The sequence below is a fragment of the Lactuca virosa genome, chromosome 1, assembly GCF_052849685.1.
Source record: "Lactuca virosa cultivar CGN04683 chromosome 1, Lactuca_virosa_CGN04683_v6, whole genome shotgun sequence".
In the NCBI taxonomy this organism is placed as follows: domain Eukaryota; kingdom Viridiplantae; phylum Streptophyta; class Magnoliopsida; order Asterales; family Asteraceae; genus Lactuca; species Lactuca virosa.
Genome location: NC_136426.1, coordinates 286,797,744 through 286,809,384, shown reverse-complemented (window position 1 = coordinate 286,809,384; position 11,641 = coordinate 286,797,744).

Here is an 11,641-nt window from a genome sequence, read left to right as displayed (position 1 = left end):
CGTGATAAACATGCCTTGGGAAGCTTGATCTGCAATATGGAACCTTAAAATGGCTTAAAAAGCATCTGAATGGATAAAGGACTGAAGGGACTCGGCGAGTTGCTTGGCCAACTCGGCGAGTCCGATGAAGAATTTCATGCAAGGACTTTTGCATGGACTCGGCGAGTCAGTGGGGTGACTCAGCGAGTCAACTAGGGTTTTCCCGATATTTGGACACGCATGAAATCGGCGAGTTGCAGGGAAACTCGAAGAGTCAGTGGGGGGATTTCACGACTACTCGAGTTATGGAAGGACTCGACGAGTCAGTGACTGCACTCGACGAGTCGGGTCAACATGGACTGTTGACCTTGACCGTTGACTTTGACTATTGACCAAGGGTTCACTAATTGACTTATGGGGCATTTTGGAAATTGGAAATTTAAGAGTATGGTTCTGTGGTGAATATAGGTGGTGGAGTTTGTGGCGGTGATCCGAGAGTTTGAGCCTATCTTTCGAATGGACAGTTGAGAGGTGAGTTATCCTCACTATACCCAAGGGTCTAAGGCACCAAGGCCGACCCTTTGGATGGTTTTCTGGATATGTTATGCTAGTATGATTTGTTACATCGGCATCCGGGTAGATAGGATGGTGTTTGTATGTTATGTGATATGATCCGTTAGATCAGTTTGCTTGTCTACAGACTATTATGTGATTATCTGTTATATGTGCACATGTTTGTTTGGTGGTTGAGGCTTGTCTGCTTTGTGCGAAAGCCAATAGACCTGGGTATTCCAAGCTGTTGGTTGTGGGCCATGAGTATTCCATCCCGAGGATGATTGGACTTATAGTATGTGGGCATTCCAACCTGTTGGTTGTGGGCATGGGGTATTCCATCCCGAGGATGATTGGACCTATAGTATGTTGGCATTCCAACCGGATGGTTGAGGGCCTGGGGTATTCCAACCCGATGGTTGACCCATAGTATGTTGTTTATGATTATATGTGTATTGTTGTGGGTATGGGTATTTTGGGGGAACTCACTAAGCTCTCGGGCTTACAGTTTCAGTTTATTGTTTTCAGGTACATCAGGGGATCGCGACAAGGCAAAGGCGTGATCGTACAGCTCCTCACTTTTTATGACTTTGTTTCTGGGATACTCTGATATTATACATTTTGAAAACAAGTTTTGTAATGATTAATGGTTTTGAACGTTTTTAAAAGTTTAAATTTGGCTTGATTTTATGGGTGTTACAAGTTGGTATCAGAGCCCTGCTTTGACTGTGTCACACCCCCAAACCTGAACGGCGGAAACATTTGGGGGCGTAAGACGTCATGTTCAGTATCATAACAATTGAATAGTAAAGAAAGTACACACCACCATAATATAAATATATTTGAAAAGTTTACATGATTGTATGTGTTACATGTTTCAAAAGTCAAATACAATATGTTGATTCAAAATATGTTGCTAATGCCAGCGCGTTAGTCTTCAAAAGTAGTTGCTAACCTGGTTTAGCGATTTCCTGAGAATACAAGTTATTTCCAAGAAAAAGTGTCAACATTTAAGTTGGTGAGTTCATAAGTATATATTTGTATAAATGTATGCCATTCGAAAGCTTCGTGTTTGTTTTCCAGAAAATCCGATATTTTCTCATAAAAGGAGTTATAAATCTTTGTTTGTATAATATGAATGTATTGAACCAGGAAAAACCTATATTTTCCTAACAGTGAGGAGTAGTCTCAAATGTCCAAGACTATGATTTTGTAAGTAAATATGTCATACTTAAAATAATGATGCATAGTTTTATTAGTAAACAAAACTATAAGAAGTTTGTAATTTCACGTAAAAATAACTGTAATGTTACTTTTCCCGCAAAAACATAAATACCATAATAATTGTCTATCCTGTGAGTTTTCATAACCGTACTATGATGGATTTGCCTGCGGCGACGTTCTTCAGGCGTCGAAGCGATATGATATTTGTCACCCCGCGGACTGTAGCTAATAGTCAGGGCGCGTGATCATCAGTCCCATATAGATCTATACACACGTATCACGTTCTCACAACAGAGACTCTGGTTATAAAACAGGGCTTTCTAGTGGTACCTTGAAAAGTATGGTAAAGACGATTGATTCACATATTCTCAATTAAGTCACGTATTTTGAAATATATATGAATGATTTCTGAAATGATTACCCGTTCTACAGTGTTAACAAAGGCATAATAATGAGTTGTATTCTCTTGTATAAACATGATGTTGTAGTTGAAATGGTTACCCTTGGTATGATGTAGTATGCAGATATATAAATAAAACATATTTCTATTTATAAAACATATTGTATCCCATGAGGGTAAAGTTATGATGTGTGATGTTTTATATGTTAACAACTTCATATAATAGTTATTACAATAGTAAGATAAGTATAGCAAAAGATTGATGTTTTTCACCTGAGTTTAACCGTGTGTTTACTTGTATTCCCCCCCCCCCTTAAAAGTGTTTAAAAGAATTTAAAAGTATTTGAAAGTGTAGAAATAGGGGTATGAACTTACTTGGTTGAAGTGGTAGCTTGAAGATGGTGAGACAAAGATCGAGCACAACTTCGACTGGAGAAAGCTGATTTCTCGGGAATCTCGTGAAATCTCGGGAGCGTGAAGCTTACTTTGGGACTTGGATATGAAATCCGGGATGGCTTCGAGGGGTTAAACGCAGAGCATAAGCACGAGAAAGAGAGGAATTGAGAAACTAAACCCGGAGCTCCTTGAGTCCTATTTATAGGGCTGATTCAGGCTTCACGCCGTGAACCTGAAGAAGTCCACGTCGTGAAAGTCTCTCCCACGTCGTGAAGTTTGATCTTATCTCTTCCATGGACGCGAAGTCTGCTGCCAGCTCTGGAACCCATCAATCACAGGCTCACGTCGTGAGCTTCTGGCCCACGTCGTGAGATGCCTGACAGCCTCAGATTTTGTGTCTCGAACTTGTAAAATCCATAACTTTCGCGTACGAGCTCTGTTTTTGACGTTCTTTATATGCACGCGTAGGTGAGATTATGCTCTACAACTTTCGTTTAGACTCCGTCGGCTAATTTTGATTTATTTTTAATATTATATTTTTAACAGGCCGGGACTGGAAAAGTCCGTTAAAAATCCATAACTTCTTCATCCGACGTCCGTTTTTGTCTGTCTTTTTACCGTTGTATTACTATTAACGAGATCTTCGATTCTCGTTTAGGTCGTGTTGGCTAAAAGTCGCTCGATCTCTATTTCGAGTTTTTAGCTGTCTACTACTATGTCCGAAACTTCGAAAAATCATAACTTCTTCGTTATAACTCGGATTTTTGTGTTCTATATATTTTTGAAAACCTTGATACGATATCTACCACTTAGTACATTCACATTGAGATTTTTGAACATTTCACTTTTGACGTTATTCCTATTATATTAAGATAGGTTACCAAACTCGACTTTGAATTCGTTACATTGATTCGAAATATCAGGTTGTTACATCATCCCCCCGTTAGAGGGAATTTCGCCACGAAATTATTTACAAGGTGAGTGTCTATGGACTAGGGAAGAGATGCAGGTACTTTTGTTGCATCTGATCTTCTCGCTCCCAAGTGAATTCGGGTCCCCGTTTAGCATTCCAACGAACCTTCACTATTGGTATGCGACTTTGCTTTGTTCGTTTGATCTCCCTATCCATGATCTCAACGGGTTCGTTTGATCTCCCTATCCATGATCTCGACGGGTTCTTCCACAAAGTCAAGTGGTGAAGGAACTTCAAACCCTAACACTCAACTTGAGGAGGAAACTCCTGTTGAGCCAATTGACAAGTCTGTACCTCTAAGGCGTTCCACAAGGGTTAGGAATGCACCTGAGCATTACTATGGATTCCATATTACTGCGGAAGGTGATACACTTATCAGTGATGAGACACTGATAAGTCTGGATGAACCTAACAGTTACGCGGAAGCCATGGCAGGCCTTGAGTCAGCCAAGTGGAAAGAGGCAATGGACAGCGAGATACAGTCCATGTATGACAATCAAGTTTGGAACTTGGTTGAGAATGTACCAGGTCGTAAGACTGTAGGGTGCAAATGGATCTTCAAGAAGAAGACCGACATGGATGGTAATGTACACACTTATAAGGCACGACTGGTTGCAAAGGGTTTCTCACAAACTCCGGGAGTTGATTATGATGAGACCTTTTCTCCAGTGGCCAAGATTTTATATTGAAACTTTCAATGGCATGTTTAATTATCGATTGTGCCCTTCAAATTTGTGACTGGGATGTCGAGGATCACAAACAAGGTATGAATAACCATGCAAATTAGCTTCGTACACCCAATGTTACAACCACCTAATCAATGTGCCTGTTAACCACACACGTTGCATTGATCCATGATTAACATCAAGCTACCCTTTACCATGCACTTTCAGTCCAGATTAGTGTGCCGGTTAACCACACACGATTCACTAACGACTTAACAAGGTGCAAAGTGCAATTTCATGGGTTAGCACCATACTCACATTTTCCTAAGTAACTAAGATTTTGGAATTTATAAGTGTTTAGTTACTTCATATTTATCATTATACTTTTAATGAATGGAGAATTAGAGTTCTATCCTACCCGTTCGGCTAGCGACCCTCGACCAGTCAAGGAAGCGGTGGGTGAGAGTCGACACCTATTAAACTGCCATTTTATAGGCAGTATCCTTATACCCCCTTATAGTCCGGCTTCGTGAATGAGGTCTACTAACGGTAAGACTGACTTTTTTCTTATATATATATATATGTATATATATATATATATATATATATATATATATATATATATATATATATATATATATATTATTAACTTATAATACTATAAAGTATAAGGATTGAATTTTAAAGTTTTAAAATTGTAGGGTATGGAATTAAAGTATTCTAAAGTGACTTTACAAATTCCAAAACTTGAGGGCAGGTTTTGTAACTATTCAAAACCTTTCATTTCTATAACATATGAGTTTTAATGAATTTTAATGAATTTTTTTTAGAATTCCGTAACATGAGGACAAGTTATGGAGTCTATTGAAAGGCATTTAGATCAATTATTAAACTAACAAGAAATGTCAAATAAAATCTATGATTAAGCAAGGATCATTCACATCAATAATTTTCAAGAATCATATAAACTAATATAAAACTTGAAACTTTGACAATTATCTACTAATTGGACAAGCATGAACATTACCCAATTGAAAAACATGTTTCTAGGTTCAAAAAACAGTTTAGGGTAATGATCCCAATCCAATTGCAAGCCAAAACTCGATATTCTGCTCACAGGTGCATCACCACGTCGTGGTAATAGCTGCCACGTCGTGGTAATAGCTGCCACGTCGTGGTGAGTAGGCAGAACCGAAAATGGTAGATTTTCTAACTTTGAAAAACAAGTAGCATCAATTATATTTGAAAACAAGCCTAGGCTCTAATACCACTGAAAGGTTTTGAGCATTCTAACACTCCTATGGTGTACATGCAACCCTATGTGCTTTGGATCTATGATTTCTCTAATTTACATGCAAACTTTTATTTTTCCAAAGCATCATCCTAACTAGCATACAATGGAGTATCTTTACTACAAATTAAGTTAGATGACATACCTTTTGTTGTAGTTCGAAGACTTGGACCTTTAAGAAATTAGTCGCGTAAGTGTTGAAACATAGAAGTGACCCTCTTAAACTTAATCCAAACTGCAGCCTCTCTCCTATCCGCAACCACTTTCTCATCAGCAGTCAAGTACCGCAACCGCAGTCATCGTCATCAGCACTTAGTCTTAGTCTTATATCTATTTTTCTAAATGTACTTTCTTTTAACATATAGGACTTTTGTAATCTTCGAGACTCTATAAATAGAGTTCTCTTATTCTGAATGAAACACATCTCTCTCAATTATCTCTATCTTGAATATCATACTCTCTCTACTCTCTCATCTCTAAAGATCTTCAACTTATAATATTTATATCGATATCTCTTCGGAGCAAGTCAGCTTGACTTAAGCACTAAGCTTGATCACACTTACTAACTTGGATTGTCTACAATCCTTGTTAAGAATCAGCTTATAGTGTCTTCTTGATATAATACTTGTTGTCATTTCCTTATATTTCCGCACCTAATTATCTAACTATCTAACTCTAAGTTATTATTATTGTTGAGCTTTATGATCCACTGAGTTAAACTTCATTCCGCATTATTACTTGTTCTAACGTTTGTTCAAGTGTGTTACTCATGTTTTTCTCCCAACAATTGGTATCAGAGCCAAAGTGGTTGCTTTTTAAACAAGAACTCTGATTTTAAAAGGCCTTCTATACCACTGGAGCTCATTTCTTAAAAAAAATAAAAAAACAAATCTTTTCAAAAAAAAAACAAGGAAATATGGCACAATCATTATCTCTAAATGTTTCCAACAGTGTTGGAGGTTCGAACAGAGCTCCAATACTGGTGGAAAATGAATATCATTATTGGTCACAAAGGATGGATAGATATTTACGAAGACTTAGAAGAGATGTATGGAGATCTGTAGAAGAAGGACCTCATGTCCATGTGCTTACTCCAGTTCAAAACGATGGCACTCAAACTAGACTGGGAGGAGGTCAACCAGCCATGAATCGTCCCACCAAAGACGATCTTGATAAGATGGAAAATGATGTTGCTGCATTTTATGAGATATCTTGTGGAGTTGCCCTTGACAACTTCGACATCATCATAAATTGCAAATTAGCCAAAGAAATATGGGAGGTACACCAAAACCCGTATGAAGGCTCAGAACAGGCTCAAGATAAGAAGCTTACAACCGCACTCAATGAATTCAACAACTTCAAAGATGATGATGGTTAAAATTTGGATGACTCCTTCAAGAGGTTCAACTTAATTTTCACAAAGGTATCTAATGTGGGCACCATCCGAAGTAACCATGAGACCAATCTCTAGTTTCTCACTGGATTGGGTAGACATTGGACCACAGCCAAGATGATCGTCCAAGGAGATAGAAAAATTCATTCTTTATCTCTCTACAATCTTTATGGTGAACTGCAAGCACAAGAATCTACCGTACTCAAAGACTGTTCTGACTTTGGAGGACCACTCGCTCTAGTAGCACAAGCACCTCACTCAATCTTACTCTCCCTCGTATGACAACTCTTCGCAGTCATACGAAGTCGACTCAGAATACGATGATGAAGAGGAATTCCAAAATGCTATTGCTCTAGTTAGCCAACAGTTCAACAGGCTACCACCCTCATCGTTCCGAAAAAAATCATGAATTTACTAAACCTGCTTTCAACCGCAACTTTAATTCTCAGAACCCTCACTCACGATATCCCAAAAATCCTCAAGTGGTACCTCAGCCTATCAAGACCAGCGACTCCGGTACCTTCGCAGAAGACAAAACTGATGTTGTAATTTGTCACAAGTGCAACAAGGAAAATTATTTTGCAAAAGATTGCAAAGCCAATGTAGTGAAAGACAGAGCATTCTATCTCCGAATGGCTCAAGAACTAGAAGAAAAGGAGAATGCAAGGGAATATGTAGCCCAAGTGAAGAGAGACCATCAAGTATGGTCATCCGTAGATGAGGATAAAGACATCAACAACATCAAGGGAAAAGGTAAAATCTGCATGATGGCCACTGCGGATGAGGATGGGTCAATCAAGTTGAAAAAGAATTACTGCTACATGGAAAAGGATGGCACTCTGAGTATCGTTGAGCAGGTAAAACTCATGATCCAAACTCTTAATTATAGCATGCACGATTGTCAACCATTTCTTGACAACCTTAATGACACATGTGCTGCCGTCCTTTTAGACTATAACAAAGCCCTAGATGAGAAGAACATTACATGTCAAGAAATGTGCCATGTTAGAGGACGATTAGAAGACAAAAGACTCAAAGTTTCCATGCTAGAAAGGACATAGAATTAGAAAAGGATACAAAAATGTTATGTGAGACTTAATTAGGCATAGCATTAAATCAGAGAGATCTAGCTCAAACTGAAATTGTACGTTTGAATCTTTTAATAGAAAAACTGTTCAATGAAAGTGAAGCCATTGAAAACCTTGTCAACAATGGAACCATAGATAACACCTATAATTGGGGTTGGTCCAATGGGTATCCTACCGCAAAGGATTCCTCACCCCGATTTAACAAAGATCGACTTTATGTCCCTCCGGACCGAGAGTTCCATTTCCCAGTCAATAACAAAACCTTTCCAGAGGACATCAAAACTCATTTTGGTCGACTTCATAATTTGAGTAATAATTGTGTCATTGAGGAAATTCTTCCTGAATTTTCGGGTCACTCAAGTGATCAAATTCCTATCTCTAGCACAATTTAGCCCAACTCTCACTTCATCAGTTGCTGATGAAGAAATTATTATGGAACCTAAAGTTCACATGAACTTCCCATCATTACCTTCAGACTGCAGTACCACTCACTACAAATATGATCCGCAGTCAGACCAATTGCCTCTGATCAAATGTCCCACAAAGAAAACAACTCTGACTTATGCTACGGTAGTCCAATCTTCCTTACCGTAGCCTACAGTTAAGAGTTCAGTGACCATTTAGCCAATTCATCATGAGGTTCCCATAAAAAATTTTGAGTATGGTCAATGCTCCCAGAATCCTGAACCTTCTAGTTCAAATGAATCAAGTCCTCGTGTTCAAAAGCTTTTTAATGGTTCTAAGAAACCGCATTTGAATCTCAATGACTGCGGTTCTCAAAAAACTCAGGCAAAAATGGCCTTCAAAAGGGAACTTCAAACTTGTGGTAAAAAGCGGGAATTTTTTTTCAAAAAACAAAAAACCACTAAAAGTTTCAAAACCCAAGAGCCCAGAAAAACTTGTTTTCTCAAATTATTTTTCTAAAAACTCTACAGTCAAGAAAACCAGCAAAAAGGAATGTACAGTTCCTCAAACATTTTCAAACTCTTCTAACACAATCCAAAAGAAAGTAAAGTATTTTCGAAGCAATGGTTTTCAGATCTATTCCTCAGATGATCCAAAATGGAAGGGGATTTTACCAACTCCAACACTTTTAAAGTCACCTCAAACTTTTAAGAAATCAAATCTTAGGAAATCTACACGTGCTCACACAAGCTCAAATCGTACTTTTTCAAATTCCAAGAGCACGACTGTCAGATCTCACTCTTCTCGTACTGAGCACAAAGCTGTTCCCACACCCTTCAGACCGCTGACCAAGCAGTATGTCAGGGTAATGACAAAAACTCTTCATGTAAATGTCATTGTCAAAAGAGATCATCTCAAGTCAAATCTCACACATTTCAAAAACCTCGTAACTTTTCCAAATCTCACAACACTTCAAAAGTTCACAAACACCCTGGTTTAGGTCTCAAGATTGACATAAGATCTATCCCTGCAACCTCGATTCATGCATCTTTGAAAAACCCACCAGTCGCCTCGGGCTCCAAACTTGTTTGGGTGCCCAAACTAACCGTGTAATTTTCAGGCAATGTGCAAGGAGGATCAAGAAGAGGAGTGGTTAATAGATAGTCCCTGCTCCTTACTACAGGGAACTTCCCTATTCAGAAGGTCTTAAACACATCTCATCAGTGTAGGCCAACTGTGTAAAGCAGGACAGAGAGTTGAATTTGAAAATGAATACTGCTACATAATGACAAGCGATAGAAGCACCTGTTTGATCAAATCCAAGTCCGAAGGGACCATGTATCCCTTGGATGTTTCTCTGATTATTAGGAAACCGCAACTATGCTTTGTATCAAAAGTAATATCTGAAGTCAGCTGGCTATGGCACCGTAAGCTGGCACATCTCAACTTCATGTATATCAACAATCTTGTCACCGGAGAACTCGTCCGAGGTCTTCCCATTCTCAAAGTCAAGAATGACACCCTCTGCTCAGCCTGTGAATGTGGCAAGCAATCAAAAGCAAGCCATCCTATGGTGATCGATTCTTCAATTTCTGAACCACTGGAACTTTTACATATTGATCTCTGCGGTCCATCTACTGTAGCCAGTCTCCATCACAAAAATACATACTGGTTATAGTTGATGACAGAGAAATAAAACTTTAGATCAAATTACCAGTGCGCCGCATCCGAAGTGATAACGGAACCGAGTTCACCAATCATCTTCTAAACAGTTTCTTGGTTTCAAAAGGCATCAGTCACAACTTCTCAGCTCCCTACACACTACAACAGAAATGGTGTAGTAGAGAGAAGAAACAAAACTCTGGTAGAAGCAGCCGAATCTATGCTCAACTTTATACACCTTCCTCTCTACTTCTGGGCCGAGGCAGTGGCCACTGCATGCTTTGTTCATAACCGAAGCATTTTCTGCAAGCGTCTCAACAAAACTCCTTATGATGGAATTAACAACCGTAAGCCAAATGTTAGATTCTTTCACATCTTTGGGTGTAGATGTTTTGCGATCAACAACAGGGATCATCTAAACAAATTTGCACTAAAGTCGGATGAAGGCATTTTCCTTGGCTACTCCACGAACAAACTAGCCTATAGGGTTCTCATCAGACGCACGCGAATAATAGTTGAAAGCTTCGACGTCAAAATCGATGACTATTACGTCGGCAACGCTGCCCCTTCAGATGAAACCAAAGCAATCCTGGAAAGTGATATCCCAGCCTCCTCGGGTCCTCTAAACATCGTTGAAGTAAACTATGATGATCTTTTCGACCCCGTAGAGACTGCTCAACTATCCTAAGTTCTTGTGTCTCCGGAAGCCCAACAGCAGCATGCCGACATTTCTGGACCTACTTTATCTGATGATGTGTCAATCAATACTTCCACCTCGCCGGTTGAGGGGGAAAGCGCCACTCCGGAGCTAGTGACAACCATCGAGGTTCTAGTACCTGAGGAAACAGCTCCTGTCCCTCCCCGCAGAATCACTCTTCCGTCGAATGTCTCCTTAGACTCTGACGACGAAGATATAACGTTGACGCAAAAACTGATCCAAGGGTTATCACTATCTCACCAATCTAGGGGGAACCCTCTCAGGTTCAAGGGGAACTCCCATCCACAATCCAAGGGGAACGTCTCTCACTTGCTCAAAGAAACTCTAATACCACCATTCTAGTCCAAGACAATTCAACGGACAACTCACAAGTCCATGGGGAACTGCCGTCTTCTGCCGCAGAGTCTTCGGATATTGAAGACATTCCATCCACTGCAGCTGTTGATCATCTTCAACCTCGTCTACACGTATGGACGAAGGACCACCCACCGGGACAAATCATCGGCAACCCGTCCGCAGGCATTCAAACTCGATCCTCAAAAGACTTATTTGATCATTGTCACTATGCAACATTTATGTCTTCGGTCGAGCCTAGAACCATCAAAGAAGCATTAATGGAGCCCGACTGGATAACTGTAATGCAAGAGGAACTGTAAGAGTTTAAAAGAAACAAAGTGTGGCAAATCATTTCAAAGCCAAAAGGTCACACTATTGTTGGTAGCAGATGGGTGTACAAGAACAAATTGGATGAATCCGGTGTGGTAGTCCGAAACAAAGCGAGACTAGTTTCTAAGGGGTATAGTCAACTTGAAGGTGTTGATTATGATGAAACATATGCCCTAGTAGCCAGGATGGAGGCCATATGCATCTTCTTGGCGTATGCTGCTCACAAGAA